This window comes from Scyliorhinus torazame, chromosome 12 (assembly GCF_047496885.1).
Source record: "Scyliorhinus torazame isolate Kashiwa2021f chromosome 12, sScyTor2.1, whole genome shotgun sequence".
Classification (NCBI taxonomy): domain Eukaryota; kingdom Metazoa; phylum Chordata; class Chondrichthyes; order Carcharhiniformes; family Scyliorhinidae; genus Scyliorhinus; species Scyliorhinus torazame.
This window is the reverse complement of record NC_092718.1, coordinates 202,112,641-202,130,420: the sequence shown is the minus strand read 5'-3', so window position 1 is coordinate 202,130,420 and position 17,780 is coordinate 202,112,641. Positions and strand designations below refer to the sequence as shown.

The following is a 17,780-nucleotide window of genomic DNA, read 5'->3' as shown; positions in this document are numbered from 1 at the left end:
CCCAGGCAGCTTGTTTTTAAAGATTTTTATTACAGCAGTTTTTAAAGTTTTTTTAGACTGTTATATTTGAGCATGGTGTATATTTTGCTTGCAAACTATTTATAGGAGCATATCCTGTCGTGTTCTTCGCCCTGGGGTAACACGGACTGCAACAGGATGCAGATGAACGGTAAAGCATACACCAAACGTAGGCGTTGGTTCAATACGATTTATTGAACTTCTGTAACAATGCACACAGCTGGCTGTGGGTTGACACTCTACTAATCTAAGTGTACTAACTCTAACTAACTAGACCAGGCTAGCTCTGATCCACGTGTAGAAGGTGCTGACTGATATATACAACCTGACTGTCACTACAGTTGTCACCAGTGGAAAGAGGCGGAGTGCTGATGCCTCGTGTGTTTTATAGTTGGAAGTCCCCCTCTGGTGTTCTGTCTGGTGATTGGTTGTGTTCTGTCCTGTATGTTGATTGGCTAACCTGGGTGTCTGTCACTGTTTTTAACTCATCATGCGCATGGGTGCATATTATGACATATCCTATTAATATGGATATGCGACAGTTGTACATTCTTGAATGTTCTTGATTGTGAGGATTCACCTGTTGCCATCTTGGGGAGGAACTAGGCAGGATGGTGTTGTGTAATGCAGAGATCATACTCCCTCACATTGCCTCTTGAGCAGCCTATAGTGCTCTCCATAGGGATTGAACCTCTGCCGAATTACCAGTTGGCAATGAAGAGCACAGACTCAGCAAGTACTTCCCCACGTTCAGGTATGGGCTGAGCAGCATTGAAACAAAACACGGCATAATTAGCTTTCTCCATGGAGCCGGGAACAAAAGACCGGGAGGTAAGTTTCCAACCACTCCCTCACCCCAACAACTAGAGGTGATCAGTTAACAGAACCAGCTATTCAAGAAGCATTATTGTTGCTGGTGGTTGTCACTTCAAGCCTCGCCTACAGGGTAAAACCAGGTAGCCTAAAGGCTGGCATGTTAGGACAGTTCTGAGGAAATGTTGTCCTCTAGCTAAGTCATCAAATCAAGCCCCTGTTTGCAAGCTTGGGCGGATGTTAAAGATTCCATGGCAACTATCAGAAGAAGAGCAAGGAGTTCTGGTGTCTTGACCAACATTCTTCCCCCAATGCCACCAAAAAGAATTAAAAGTTGCATCTCATTCATTTTTTGGGACTTTACTGTTCATAAAATGTTTGCCACATCTACTTACTTAATAATAGTAATTGCACAATATCATTCATTCTGTGTGAAGCATTTGAATCGTCCTCAGCGATCCAATAGGGTATTTCTCTCAAAGGTCTCCATATGCAGATTGGTGGTTTTTGAAACTGCTCACACAGAAAGAAACCACATTAAATAACTCCGAGATGGATTGGCATTAATAATTTGTCAGTGGACCATGTGAATCACAGAACTTTGAAACCTGTGAGAAGTCCATTCAGGACCCTTCTTTTATTTGAAATATTCAGTATGCAGAGAGATAACTGGTCCTTCGTTAGATTATAGACATTGGACAAGGGGATAGACGTGGTTAGGTTTACTCGTACTGAAAAAAACCCCGCCAGTACTGGAGACAATGTCCCTTTAATTTCTCTTTGCTGTACGCAGCCTGATTGCTGCACTACACAGTCCCTTTAAGATTGTCATATGGCCGCACATGTGCGAATCTTAAAGGGACCACTGCTACACATGAGCCTTTGTTCCAACACATTCCCGACTGCTGCACACAGGGAAGGTTGAGGGGGGAGTAATTTTGATTATTCAATGATGTAAAACAGTAGATGGTGAGTTGCTGGCCCCCTTTACATCATCTTAACTTTCCTTCCGACTGAAGTCAACAAACATAAAAATCAGGAGAGCACCGTTGGGGTGCTGATATACCTTCAATTCACCGAGAGGCAGAGAGAGCGAGTGAACATTAGGCTTTATTAATCATGAACTTGCCTAGCCAGAGTCGGTTGTACAGATGAATGCCGCCCACAGGCAGCCGGTTTATATATGGCCCCGGTGGCTCCGCACTGGGGTTACAGTACAGAACCTGGAAGCAGCTTGTTTCACCACTTCCAGGTCATAGGTCAGAGGTTACAGTATCATACGTGCATTAGGTGAATACATTCACCTCAGGTGCCATTTACAAATGGCGTCCTGATCTCTCCCTGAACTGAGGAGCTCTACTCAAGTGGTCTGAATGAGAGAAAGCAAACAATTGCTACCCAGCATAGACTTCTGCAAATGAGCCCTGGCCTCTGTGGGATAAAAAGGGGAGTGCATTGGAAGTTTGGATACTACTTCTTGGGGTCAGCAATCAGTTTGATTTAGAGGTGTTGGCTTTGTGTGGCGTCTCCTGATTAGAATTTTCCAGCCTAAAGGCTTGACGGGCAATCAATGGTGGAAGGTTGTTAAAGAAAGAAAAAGAAACAACTTGATTTGCATAATATGTAGAACATATAATCCCTACAGTGCAGAAGGAGGCCCTTTGGCCCCTCAAGCCTGCACCAACCCTCTGAAAGAGCATCCTGCCTAGGCCCACTTCCCTTCCCTATCCCTGTTACCCCACATAACCTGCACAACCCTGGACACTAAGGGACAATTTAGCACGGCAGATCCACCTAACCTGCACGTCTTTGAATTGTGGGAGAAAACCGGAGCACCCGGAGGAAACCCACACAGACACGGGGAGAACGTACAATCTCCACACAGTCAATGACTCAAGGCCAGAATTAGACCCGGGTCCCTGGCGTTGTGAAGCAGCAATGCTAACCACTGTGACATTGTGCCCCTCCCGTATCTCTCGGAAACATTCAAAAGTGTTTCATGTAGAACGAATTGCATTGTAAGGTGCCTGTTATTATGTGCATTAGTACAGGGTGTGCAACTGTTAGGCTCTGTAGGAGTTTCAGACACTTTGTATTGTGGAACAGATGGTTAAGACTGAGGAAGTAAATGATTAGAGTATGTGCTAAAGTAATAGGTGGGCCATCATTGCTTTATTCAATATCAAACGATAAGCAGAGGCAAGCATACTTAAGAAGGAGGAAGATTTTCACTATTCACCACTGTGTTGCAAACAGTTCTGATATACGTTATCATGATTTCTCTATTAGTGGCAGACAGCAGATGTTTTAGTACCTTTGGACCTTGATTAATATTCAAGTTATTTTCCCAACGCACAAGCAATCAGGGAATCTTAGCCTCCCTGCCTAAATGTCAGATAAATGTTTGGTCTAACTGTTTGTGGGCAGCATGGAAGCACAGTTGTTAGCACTGTTGCTTCACAGCTCCGGGGTCCCAGGTTCGATTCCCGGCTTGGGTCACTGTCTGTGCGGAGTCTGCATGTTCTCCCCGTGTCTACCTGGGTTTCCTCCGGGTGCTCCGGTTTCCTCCCACAAGTCCCGAATGACGTGCTGTTAAGTAATTTGGACATTCTGAATTCTCCCTCCGTGTACCCAAACAGGCACTGGGATGTGGTGGGGGGGGGCTCGAGGACCCCCCCCCCCCAAGGCAGGTGAGTTGGTGTGCTCCGGGGCCTTGTCGGGGGGGGTGGGGGGGTCGAGAAATTGGGGTGACATTTACAAATGGCGTCCTGATCTCTTCCTGCACTGAGGAGCTATTGTCGTTGGAGCTCCTCAATGCAGGAAATGACACTGTGTGGGATCGGTGGGAGGGGCTCAAAATAGCAACAGAGAGCTAAATAGCAGGGTCATTCCCGGCGCTTGCCCCGCTAATGTCTCCCAGAACGGACTCTGATTGTGTTTGGTTAGATCGCACCCATTGACTGTGTGTTGATGGGAAGAGGAAGTCTTGGAATGACCATCTCCCATCCTTGTTTTCACATGCATGCACAAAGGGAAAAAAGTCTTTCAGAGATGGACATTTTTCAACTCGCAGTTCAAAACGGAGAGATAGTGGTGTAATGTTTTTGTCACTGGATTAGTAAAGCAGGGGCTCAGGCGCTGGGCACACTGGTTCGAATCCCACCATGGAGGCTTTAAAAAAAAAAAAAGACTTTACAGGATGTGGGCGTCGCTGGTTAGGCCAGCATTTATTGCCCATCCCTACATGCAGCACGGTAGCACGCTGGTTAGCACAGTTGCTTCACAGAGCCAGAGTCCCAGGTTCGATTCCCGGCTTGGGTCACTGTCTGTGCGGAGTCTGCACGTTCTCCCCGTGTCTGCGTGGGTTTCCTCCGGGTGCTCCGGTTTCCTCCCACAAGTCCCGAAAGATGTGCTGTTAAGTGAATTGGATAATCTGAATTCTCCCTCTGTGTACCCGAACAGGTGCCGGAGTGTGGTGACTAGGGGCTTTTCACAGTAACTTCATTGCAATGTTAATGTAAGCCTACTTGTGACAATAAAGATTATTAAGATTAAGATGCCCTTCAGAAGGTGGAGGTGAGTTGCCGCCTTGAACCGCTGCAGTCCTTGAGTTGTAGGTCCACCCACTGTGCTGTTAGGGAAGGAGTTCCAGGATGATACCCCAGCAGCAGTGAAGGAACGACAATATATTTTCAAGTCAGGACGACGAGTGTCTTGGAGGGGAACCTCCAGGTGGTGGGGTTCCCAGGTAATCTGTTGTTCTTGTCCTTCCAGATGGTAGTGGCCGTGGGTTTGGAAGGTGCTGTCGAAGGAACCTTGGTGAGTTACTGCAGTGGAATATAAACTTGATTTAATAATTCTGGATTTGAAAGATAGTCTCAGTTATGGTGACCATGACACCATCATTGTTGTAAAAACCCAACTGGTTCACTAATGTCCTCTAGGGAGGGAAATCTGCTGTCCTTACCCGGTCTGACCTAGTTGTGACTCTCAACCTACAGCAATGCGTTTGACTCTGAACTGCCCTCTGAAGCGCCCTTGCAAGCCATTGACTTCAAGGGCAATTAGGGATGGGCAACAAATACTGGCTTAGCCGACGGCATCCACATCCCGAGTAACGAATAAATTAAAAATAGTTTGTACTTTGGCCACAGTGGGTTCTGCTACTCCATTGACGAATAAGGAGCAGCTTCTGTCATTCCTTCTTGGCTCTGTAGTCAGTTGGAAAACTGGGTTGGAAAACTGTCCTATCCAATTTGTAATTGGTTTAAAATGCCTGCTCAATGTGGGCCTAAACGGCACAGAGAGGACAATACTAAGATTAATCCCAGGTCTCCCTGACCAAAATCCTGCATTACTTTAAAAAAAAAAACAAGATATAAAGCAACCATTTGATATTCCCGAGTGTCACATGGCATTCAAGAAGGTTAATTGCCTTCAGAAAATGCGTGCCTGCAGCACCACACCCATCGGTGAACTTTTATAGTGCAATCCTCTGGTTCTGTGGACTGTTTCCAAGTAAAACATTCCATTCCGCTCTGTGTAGTAGTTGTGTTCAAGGAGAAGATAATTATCTTATCAAAAAGCAGATTTATTGCTGATAAACTGATAAGAGAGCCAGGGTACTCTTTAGACTTAAGCTGCACTTTATAGCCTAGCTACAAGGCTGCACTGAGCTACAAGCATGTCTCTACTCTTCCCCCAATTCCCCCCACCCCATCCCATCCCATTTCTGTGCCTGTGTTAATGGACTCGTTAACTATTGACATTTTGAAAGAATGTTTAATGTTGACAAACAGGGCATCAGAACACAAGCCTTCACCCACCCCTTGTTTGGGTTTTGCATCTGTAAATAGTGGCAACATTAAATGAAATGAAAATCGCTTATTGTCACAAGTAGACTTCAATGAAGTTGAAAGAAGCCTGAAATTAGGACGAATACAAGTGACATTGCGGAATGTTCCATAGCCCATTGTGGTGGGCTTGTAGGTGGGTTTGAACATAGTTCGGAGAGCCATGTGAGAACGGCTCACTGACGCATTTCTGCCACATGGGGAGTTTTCCCAGGGGCAGCTTGCAAAATCCCATCGGCTGCCCCGTCCATGGAGGTGAGCAGCCAATTTACACCAGTTCGGGGAAGATTTGCAGCCCCGCTGGCACTTTGCCACCGCGTGCGGAGGCCACCAGCTCAATGGAAGCAGCTTTCCCACCGCTCCGGGCCTCAGAGCCTCAGCCAGCAGCACAACAGCGGCTCATCTCATCCACAGGAGGCGTTTCCCCTCCACCTAGAGGGCTCCTCCGAAATTTAAATTTAAATTTAACCTGTCCGTGGGTGTGCCCAGCCACCCTTAGGACATCGAGTACAGAGGTGGCCAACTCGGAGGCCGCCCCTGGCTAGATTGCTGAGCTGGTCTCGCTCCCGGCAAGCGTGGGTCGGGACCCCTATTTCTTCCTGACTTTGGGGTTTCAGAACCCCATGAAAAAACCCAGCCCATTGTATTTGTCACACCGGGCGTGGGTTTTCATGCCTGTAATCCACCTCTTGCTGAATTTCTAAGATGACTAATTTGAGCGGCTGATCTACACTTCATCGCATGCTCAAGGACTATTCACAAAATATCACGTCAAAAAGAGAACTAAGATGTACAATGTTGGTGGGAGCCAGCACCTGGTGCATGTAGGCAGGAGTGGTTCAAAAAGATGCAAATAGGGATTTGAAGAAAATACTAATTTAATGCTTGTAGGAATATCAACATCTATCATCTGAATCACAATGCAACGTTTACAACCTAATGCTCAGAGCTGAACGCTGTATGTTCTTCAGAAATCCACTTTATCAAAGCAAATGGTTATGGGCTTCTCACTGATAGGATGCTACAGGCAAGAGAATGCATGGAACAAGAAAGGCCCTTTGGCCCATCAAAGCTATTTCTTTCACGGGCCACATACAACCTGCTCTATCGTGGACACATCAACTAAATGGTGACTGAGGAAATCCTAAAGGTAAATCAGGATAGAGGCAGTCCTCGACTTTGCAATGTTCGAGTTATGATGAGCGGCACTTCTTAAAAAATAAATTTAGAGTACCCAATTCTTTTTTTCTCAATTAAAGGGCAATTTAGCGTGGCCAATCCACCTACCCTGCACATCTTTAGGTTGTGGGTGGTGAGACCCACGCAGACACGGGGAGAATTTGCAAACTCCACACAGGCAGTGACCCGGGGCCGGCATTGGACCCGGGTCCTTAGTGCCATGCTCACCACTGCGCCACCGTACCGCCCCCATGATGAACGGCACTTACACCGTTTATAAATTGACACCCTGTTTCAAATTTACAATGTTGGTTTTGACCAGCTGCTGTGATTCGCTTTTCCCGCCGGTGGCGTGAAGATCGAACCCCGCCACCAGTGGATGGCACGCGGCCAGAAAGCACGTGGCTGGGGTACCGAAGAATCCAGCCCCCCGTCACATGTTAAATCCGGTTCATCCATAACCCAAGCCCAAAGGGTTGAGGAAAAGAATTCCTGAGGGAGGGGCCCAGGCAGCTGATAGTTCTATTAAGAGATGAATGATTAAGCATTTTCTATAATCTTTCTGAAATATTTGGCGTGTGTTAAATGTATTCCATCTTATTCATGGGATCATTTTACTTTTATTCATTTATGAGATGTGGGCATCACTGGCTGGACAAGCATTTATTGTCCATCGGGGCAATGAAGGGTCAACCGTTGGACTTCTAATTCCAGATCTTTTTATTGAATTCAAATGTCACCATCTGCCTTGGTGGGATTCGCACCTGGGTCCCCAGAGGATTACCCTGGGTCCCTGGATTATTAGTCCAGCGACAATGCCACCACACCACTGCCTCCCCTCATGGTTAGTGAACATGCCCATTGAGATGACGGGGGGGGGGGGCACTCATGCAGCCCACTCGTTAACCTCGGGTGCCCATCACTGAAAGCTCAACCATTTCCCTTTGACATTCAATATTATCACCACCACCAATTCCCCACCCCCCTCCTCAATATCCTGGAATATCATGATCGATTATAAGCCAAAATGGACCAAATCATAATCAATGCAGTGCAATATGTACATTCTACAGAATGCACTGTAACACAAAGTTTATCTTGAAGGCATTTTCCTCGCCCGGAACCTGCAAGAGGAACAAGAGCAGCATTGTCGTTGGACTATCATCGTCTCCAAGTCACACCATCCTGACTTTAAGGCCATATGTCTACAATTCCCTACTAAAACCCTTGTGAGAGCATCGTTGCCATAACGACGGCAGTGCTTCAAGGAGTCTCGTCAAGCACCTACTCGGGGCGCAGTAAAGATGGCAATAAATGTAGCCACTCCAACCTTGCCCATGCCCCAAAAACAAATAAAACTAAAATGATCTTGTCAGGGTTATAAAATGAGCACACGCTAAAATTAAATATGAGATTCTGGGGGCGGGGCAGGCAGTAAAGTGGAGTTAAGGCCACAATCTGATCAGCAATGATATTATTGAATGACTGAGCAGGCTCGATGGGCTGAATGGCCTACTCCTACAATTTCTTATCATCTCTCGTGTACGTAAAAGATTCCATATCACTCTTTCAAAGAGCAGGGGAGATATCCCTGGTGTCCTAGAATCATATGTACAGTGCAGAAGGAGGCCATTCGACCCATCGAGTCTGCACCTTCTCTTGGATAGCGCACCCCACTTAAGCCCACACCTCCACCCTATCCCCATAACCCAGTAACCCCACCGAACTTAAGGGCAATTTAACATGGTCAATCCACCTAACCTGCACATCTTTGGACGGTGGGAGGAAACCGGAGCACCCGGAGGAAACCCACGTAGACACGGGGAGAATGAGCAGACTCCGCACAGACAGTGACCCAAGCCGGGAATCGAACCTGAGACCCTGGAGCTGTGAAGCAACTGTGCGAACCACTGTGCTACCATGCCGCCCAATAGTCCTAGCCAATACTAACCCCTCAATCAACATGGCGTAACCTGATTATCTGACCATTATCGAATTGCCGCTTGTGGGAGCTTGCTGTGTACAAAACGGCTGCCATGTTTCCGATGTTACAACAACGACGACATTGCATAAATTACTTTATTGACTGTAAAATGCTTTGGGATGTTTGGTATTTGTGAAAGGTGCCACATAAATGCAAATTGTTTTTATTTTAATTAGGCAAGAGAAGGCTGATGAGTAGATGGGGGTTGAAAGAAATCTCGTGGTCCTTGCCCTTGTTGTTAGAGATGTCGATGGGATGAGCAGGGAAGAGGGTCTATATGTGCTTTTGGAGTGGTGAGGCCCAGTAGAGATTTGACATAGTGAAACCAGGTTAAAGTCCAACAGGTTTGTTTCGATGTCACTAGTTTTCGGAGTGCTGCTCCTTCCTCAGTTCACCTGAGGAAGGAGCAGCGCTCCGAAAGCTAGTGACATCGAAACAAACCTGTTGGACTTTAACCTGGTGTTGTAAGACTTCGTACTGTGCTCACCCCAGTCCAACGCCGGCATCTCCACATCATAGTGAAACCAGATCTGGCAAGGGATCGATAAGTCAGCAACGCACCAAATACGCTTTGGTTTGTAACCCTTGGACATGAGGGACTGAAGAGGACCGTACCAGAGGGAATGCCCTGAATGAAAGAATATAAAAGTTTGGTTGACACAGTGATAACTCTTCTAAGGCCAGTCTTTCAACGACAAATCCCTTTGTTGCAGTAACGTACAACACATGCGTCGAAGCCCAGGGACCTACAGGGATGCTGGTCCGAGATGGAACTGCAGTTTTTAAACCCCCGCCATACATTTCCTACTGGGAAAATTACCGCCTGCTTAATAGAGGAATTCATATTCCACGAAGCCCACAGGGAGAACTATTGACAATCCTTCATGTCCCTAGTGGCCACCATAACCCCTCCCCCCCCCCCCCCACCCCTAGGACCGTTTCTCCCTCAGTACTCCCTCAGCGAGGAGGTCTCTTCCACCTCCTCGCGGCCGGCCGGTCTGAGGTTGGTTGAGGATGGAACTGGGTCAGGAGGTGTGAACCGAATTGGAGACCTTCGCTTCCGGAGGGAGTGCCGAAGAGTTTACTGACATGGGTTCCTACTCGGTGTCTGCTACATTCGGAACACCCATTTCCTCTGCTTCCAACTCAGAACTTGAGTCCTCACTATCAGGGGAATCGGGACACAGGACTTCAGGCTGTCGTCCTGCACTGGTGGCGAGGTTTGCATGGGGATGGACTCGCTACTTCTAATGTGGTCCAGGTGTTTATTCTAGGCCTTCACTTTGTAGAATACGGATCCCCGTTTTCTCCATTATGGTTCCAGGGACCCAGCAGGAACACATCCTCAATGTTCCTCACCTAGACCAGATCACCCGTCTTGAATATGCTTCCGGTTCTCGCGGAGTCATAATTTATTTTCTGGTTCTTTTGTTGGGACTCCACCTTCCCCGACGGGTTTGGGAATAGTCGGCTTAGTCTCCTACGAAGCTGCCGCCCCATTGACAGTTCCGCTGGGGCGATTCCTGTTGTGAGGAGTGGTCCTATCGTCAAATACAAACCGTGCTAATTTGGTCGCTGTGGATGCTGTCGGTTGTTTTTCACACTGATTTTAAATGTCTTCACCGCCCGTTCTGCCAGTTCATTTGATGATGAGTGGTATGTGCTGCTGTTCTAATGTGCCTGCTGTCATTGGATAGCATGAAGCTTTGGAACTGACCACTGGTGAAGGCAGTCAGAAACCAGAACTTCCGGTACGCCATGCGTGCAGTAGCTCTGCCGTAGTTTCCCAATCGTAGTGTGGGAGGTCGTGGTGTCCATGTGGTATATCAAACATGGAATCTAGAAAGAGCCCGGCTAAGTACATGTGCACTTGCACCCATGGCCTGCCTGGCCACTCCCATGGGTGCAGGGATTGAAGATGTCCATATGGTATATTCAGATTATATGAGTAAATTATATGGTCACCGGAGATACAGAGTCAACGGGATGGCTATAAGTATTGGCAGCCTTGGTTTTATTGTCCGGAATTCCCTCCCTTGACTGCGCATGATTTAACGGCCTCGTCGCTCCCGACTTGGTGATGTGATAAGGCCATTTAATCTCCAAGAGGCCTCTTGCCTCGGAACACCTCACAGAGACCTTGTGAGACGTCGTGATCTGGATCTCCCCCAACATATTTATGAGAGTCATTAGGCCCATTGAAATATGTCTAAGCCAAATTCTCCTGAGGCCTGAGAACACACAGCCGTACCTGTGAGACCTCACCATGGCAATGTTTAGCACTGGTCCACACAAACATGAATCAGGTATATTGGCACCTGGGGGGGGGGGTCTCTCAGGCCATCGGAAGCCCCAGGGTGTTCAGACACTGGGCAGGGTGGTATCCTGGCACTCTGACTGGCACACAAGCACCTTGGCACTGCCAACCTGGCACTTTGGCTTTGCCACCTGGGCACCATGGCAGTGCTTCCCTGACACTGCCTATGTGCCTAAATGGCATTGTCAGGCTAGTTGGGCACTGCCAGGATGGCAATGCCAAGATGCCAAAGTACGAGGTTGCCCGTGCAAGGGATCAGGCCTGGGGCTGCCCTGTCCTTGAGGTGGGGTAAGCGGGGGCTCGAGGACCCCCTAAGACGTAAGTTGGGGCAGTGGGGAGAGGAGGTCTGGAGGGCGTGGTGGGGGGTGAGGTTGAAAGATTGGGCGGCATTTAACAATGGCACCCCAATTCACGCTCCTGCACTGGTGAGATGAGCTCACTGTGGTGATATGCATCGCTATAAATACACAAGGGGTTAATGTGAACACACTACACCTAGCTAGACACCAGAGGGAGCACCAGAGACATCATGACACACAGACATTCAACCAATAGGCCAGTAAGATAGAACACGACCAATGGGCAGTCACGACACATACAGAGGTGACACTACCACAGGGGGGGCATTACACCAACCCATATATGAGGACACGGCAAACATGATCTTCCTCTTTCCAGTGGAGACATTTAGTGAGTACACAGGGTTGATTGAAACACATCACACCCACCACGTGGATTGTAGCAGACTGGTTCGTCAGTCTGAGTAGCTAGAGCAGGATTAACCGGAGAGTTGAATCTAAGTAGGAGAATCGTTAACAGTTTAATAAATGTGGTAAAGCTATCTCCAAGTCTGAACCTTCCTTTGTCAGAGTGCACATCAAGGAAGCAGCTTATGCTACGTCAAGAGCATAACAAAACACTCGCCAGTGCAGGAAATTAGGTAAATGCGACCTTGGCGGTGCGTTCCCCACAGAGGCAAAATAATCTGGCAAAGTCCTGTTAGATAGCGGGATCGTTCTCGGCACTGCAGGTACTGAGAAACACGCTGTTATACGCGCCCAAAATGGGCCTCTATTTTTTTCCCGTTAAATCATGCCCTCTGACTTTAGAAATCTTCTCAAAATGTGTCTCCTCGCCCAAACGTTTGGTTACCATTCCTAAACTCTCCTCCCAGGGTCATTGTTGTTATCTTATCTGTCTATTTGTGAAGGGCCTGTCGGAGGTTTACTTTCATTAAAGGAACACTATACAGTACAAGCAAGTTGTTATAGCTGTAGTAGCGAGGACTTAATTACCTGTACTTCAACACAAATTAGTCGCTTACTGTTCCAGAGTAGAAGATGGAGAATACATAATAGTGGAGAAGTTAATATTCTTGTGGCATTGTGTTTGTGGCATTGGGAAAATGGAGCGCCGCATTGCATCCAACCAGTTTGTGTCACCCTGATGCAAGTGTGAAGTGGTACCGTTTGATAGTAAGAACAAGGGAAGGTGAGATAAAACAAAGGGTATAATTCTAAAGATGGTGCAGGAGCAGAGGGGCCTAAAGGTATATGTGGCAGGGTAGGTGGAAAGATACAATTAGTAAAGCATAGGGAATCCAGGGTTTTATAAATAGAGGCATAGAGTACAAAAGCAATTTAGTGAACCTTCATAAAACGCTTGTTTGACTTCAGATGGAGTAGTGTGTTGAATTCTGGGCCCCACACTTTAGGAAGGATGTGAAAGCATTGGAGAGGGTACAGAAAAGATGTATGAGACTGGTTCTGTGCATGAGAGACTTCAATTACATGGAATGGTTGGCAAAGCTGTGACTGCTCTCATATGAACTCACAAAAACCTGAGCAGAAGTAGGCCATGCGGCCCCTCGATCCTGCTCCGCCATACAATATTATGACTGATCTGTTTGTGTTTCGAATTCCACATTCCCTTCTACCCTCGATAAACTTTGATTCCCTTGACCAACTAGAATCTACATACCTCTGACTTTAAAAATATTCAATAACTCCACCTCTGCTGCCTTCTGAGGCAGAGAGGTCTTGGAGAAGAGAAGAGAAGATTGAGAGGAGATTCGACTTCAAAATCATGAGGGGCCTGGACAGAATAGATAGGAAAAAACAGGTTCCATTGGTGGGAGGGTCAAGAACCAGAGGACAAAGTGCTTGGCTAAATAATCAAAGGGGACACCAGGAAAAACATTTTGATGCAGTGAGTGGTTAGGATCTGGAATGCACTGCCTGAAAGTGTGGTTGAGGCAGGTTTAATTGAAGCATTTATTGTCCATCCTTAATTACCATTGAAGTGAGTGGCTTGCTCGGCCATTTCACAGGGCAGTTAAGAGTCAACGTTGCTGTGGATCTGGAGTCACACATAGGCCTGACCAGATGGGGATTAGCAAACTAGAAGAGTTTTTACGACAATCGACAATGATTTCATGGTCGTCATTAACTCCATCTGCCATGGCGGAATTCGAACACAGCTCCCCAGAGCATTGCCCTGGGTCTATGAATTACTAGCCCCGTGAAAATACCACTAACATCCCTGACAGGTTGAATGGCCTCTTATGCTGTAATCATTCTATGATTCTATGAGAATGGTGCCCACAAAAAGTCAAAACCCACCACAAATAAATAACATTGAAGACTAAACCGACTCACATCTATCTGACCTTGTGACTTGCACGACAACCTACCTTGGCAAGATGCCAAATTTTATTCCGAACTTGTAAAACTGCTAACTTCATATTACTCTGGTAATCACGTGAGGTGCCGATATAGACAGGAATATTACACACTAGGACCTTGTTATAGTATCTCAGTGGTGAAGCTACTGTTTTATTCTATCAGGCTGGACTAGACAGCTATCATTCAGTCTATGATTGGTTATCTCTTGATAACCCAGGTTGTTGTGATTATGCAGTGGATAATGGTATCAACTATTTCCAACAAAGGAAGAAGATTACATTTTTTTTTGCGTGAAGCAGAATTCCGAGCCTGAAAAACAGCATTGCGATTCATGACAATGTATATTTTCGTGGAGGGTTGCAGGTGGCATGGAGCTGAATGTGCCCACCAACACTGGAATCTATTGAGTCAATGGGCAGACGCATAATTACCGTAGGATTGGCGCGTGCAGGCTCCTCGGCTACCTGCCTACCCAGGCCACTCTACCCATCCTCGCCATGGTTCCCTTTGGTCCTTTTAAAATGGGGCTGATCTATATTAAAATAAAACTCCTCTGTGTGAAGGCCACAGCCACCATTCCTGCACCAATCAAACCAGGCAGACCAACCTTTTTCAATACTGGACATCTTTTGAAACTTGCATGCTCGTTTACTGCAACAAAAATATTTTTGGCCCACATGAGCACTCGTTGAAGCTCGTATAATTTAAATTTCTCCTGATCCCTGGCAGGATCTTCAGTCTAGCTTAAGGATGGAACCTCCTGATGAAGGAAGACTCCCCTCCTTGCATTCCATTTGCTTTGGATGGCGTGAATGCAGATTCTGCTACTTCAGGCGACCAGGAAACATCCAGAAAGGGCGGGGACCTGGGACAACTTGATTCTCCCGAGCGATTCACCAGTTACAACTGAACCTCTCATGAATTTCTACTTCATCAATACTACCTGGCTCGTGATCTGAGTTGTGTTCACCAGGAAGGTGCCCAGTGAAAGCTTGGGGATCTCTGTGCAGGAAGAGTGGTGAAGGGAACAGCACAGGGCTAAATCACTGGCTTTTAAAGCAGACCGAGGCAGGCCAGCAGCACGGTTCAATTCCCGTACCAGCCTCCCCGAACAGGCGCCGGAATGTGGCGACTAGGGGCTTTTCAGAGTAACTTCATTTGAAGCCTACTTGTGACAATAAGCCATTTTCATTTCATTTTCAACAGTTATTGGGTTGTTGCTACCAGGTTGTTGCAGTGTGCCTCTAAACTGGCCAAATTATTCCAGGGAGTTGGCACTGTGGTGTTCACCCTCCCTGTCAACACCTGCGAAGGAACATGGGGTAACAGAAAATGGAAGAAAACTGAAGGTACTCTTTATTTGAGAGTAATGTCTTATAAATCGTGAATACAAAAACATGACTTTGGAACATTAACAGTGCAGTCCTCGGGCCAGTGAACATTACGTGGACCAGGGAGGATGGGAGGGCGGAACAGGATTACTGCCTGCCCACTGCCTCCATCCCTAACCTTGCCAAATTCACAAGATGGGGCTATTTGAAATAATTTATCTATGCAGCCATGTTGTTCTGTGCACCTCCCAGTGGACAGGCAGACCATCCATCCATTGGCGGGTGTGGGTTGGGCGGATCCCATTCCAGCGAGGCGGGGGGGGGGGGGGGGGGGGCGAGGATTTCTAAAAGATTTGATCATAGGACACGAGTGCCACTAATGAGGCCAGCATTTGTTTCCCACCCTAATTGCCCTTGAGACAGTGGTGGACAAAGTAAAAACGAAGGGTGAGTTGACTCTCAATTTTATTTTGTTGTTTTGCCAGTGGCATTCTGTTTAGGAAACGGCAGAGATTCCTCCATCCACCAAGGTATAGTCCTGGTGTTCACTCTGCGTTTGTTTCTGCCCATTCCCCTATCTAGCAGAATTTCAGAATAACCCCAATACTGAGGTTCTTGCAAAGTGCTGCGTACCTGGCCTCGAAAGCAGGCTGCTCAGAATTCACTGGGTCCGGCACGTGGTTCACATGAAGGATTCCCGCGTACCAAAGGCAATGATGCTCTAACGGCAGCTGAGCACACGAACCCACACCACGGAATGTCCCAAACTTAAATATAAAGGCAATCTGAAAGCCAACCTCGGGGCTTGCGAGTTGGATCCCAATACGTGGGGAAAATTCATCATGGAATCTCCAGTGCAGAAGGAGGCCATTCGGCCCATTGAGTCTGCACCAGCCCTTGGAAAGAGCACCCTACCCAAGCCCACACCTCCACTCTATCCCCATGACGTAGTAACCCCACCCAACCTTTTTGGACACTAAGAGCAATTTAGCATACCAATCCACCGAACCTGCACATCTTTGGACTGGGAGGAAACTGGAGCACCCGGAGGAAACCCACGCAGGCACGGGGACAACGTGTAGACTCTGCACAGACAGTGACACAAGCCGGGAATCAAACCTGGGACCCTGGAGCTGTGAAGCAACTGTGCTAACCACTGTGGTACCGTGCTGTCCTTGGAATGGTCAAAATCTCTATCAACAAGCAACTTTGACATTTGAGGATAAGAGCCCAGGACCTTCAGGACAAGCAAATCCAAAGCCTCCATTCTTTTTTAAAATTACTTTATCAGCGTTACAAAGCCAGAGCTCAGAGTGTGGACAGGGGCAAACCCCTAATCCAGATCCTTGCTGCTCCGAAAACCAATTCAAATTGAACACAATTCATGGTCCCCACACGAGAGACATACCACATCCAGGCATTACACCTGACCTCACACTCCTCTTAGCCAAAATGCCTCCATTCTTCCCTCCAGCACTGACTTTGTCTGCAGTAAGTGCAATCAATTATGCCAATACGATGCAGAGGGATCTCGGCGTCCTAGTTGAAGAATCACAAAAGGCGAGAATGCAGGGACAGCAAGTAATTAGGGAAGCTAATATTGCGAGAGGAATTGAATACAAAAGTAGGGAAGCTATGCTTCACTTAAGCAGGGTCACTTAAGAGGAGTCTTGATTGAAACTTAGGGGTCTTGACAGGGTCGTTGTGGAGGGGATGTTTCCTCTTGTGAGAGAATCTTGTGGGGCCACTATTTAAAAATAAGAGGCAGAATTTTAATGATGGGGGGGGCAATCGGCTCACTTGAGCATTGATTGGCAGTGGACGGGACTTTCATCCACCCTTGAAAAGAAGTCGGTCAATCTGAATGGCTGACAGCTTGTTACCCCAGCCAGGTGCAGTGCCAGAAGTGATACTACAGTGCTTTGCCTGGGACTGAGTCTCGGGACCTTTGGAAAGGTATGTCCCGAGAGCGGGAGGGTAGGAGATGCCCTGGGAGTTCGGCCGGGTGTCTGAGCGCAGTGGGGGGGGGATCCTGATCCTGGAGCTCCAATGTCCCATGGGTGGGGGAGGGAGGGGACACCACCCCAACTGTGGGGGCCCTCAGAGTGAGGTGGCTCCCGCCTACTTCTTTCCAGAGATGGGCAAAGTTCCAATATCACTTTCCCACCCTCCCTGTACCTGCTCCTCCCAGCCTAAACGTTGAGGCTGAACGGGAAAAGGTCCTTAACTGGCCAATAAGTGGCCACTGAAAGTCCTTAATATGTGAATGTGTGGGTTTGTAGCCCGAGGCCCTGGTCGCCCAGGCGTGAAATAGCATCTGGGTTTGGGAAGGGGGGGGTGGATTCACATCTGTTCAATTTTACGCTCCCCCCCCCCCCGCCTCCGCCTCAGAACCCGCCTTGGGGAGGAGTGTAAAATTATACCCAAGGGGTCATCCGTTTAAGACGGGGAAGAGGGCCTGAATCTTGCACTGGTCAGGTGTATGTGATTCGGGTCTGGTGGCGGACGTGTGATGCGCTTTTGGCCGGGGTCGGCCCCTGACTGGGATTTGATGCTGGCTGGCCAATTAACCTACGGCCAGCGTGAAACATGGGCTGATAA

General features: G+C 47.6%; 1 long non-coding RNA gene across 1 annotated transcript in view; it reads left to right on the top strand.

The window, feature by feature from the left end:
* LOC140387284 (uncharacterized) overlaps nucleotides 1-17,780 on the top strand; it is a 51,016-nt gene that overhangs the window by 1,080 nt on the left and 32,156 nt on the right. Inside the window, exon 2 of the long non-coding RNA XR_011933833.1 lies at nucleotides 4,606-4,650. This is a non-coding gene — a long non-coding RNA (uncharacterized lncRNA). The remainder of the gene's footprint in view (nucleotides 1-4,605; nucleotides 4,651-17,780) is intronic.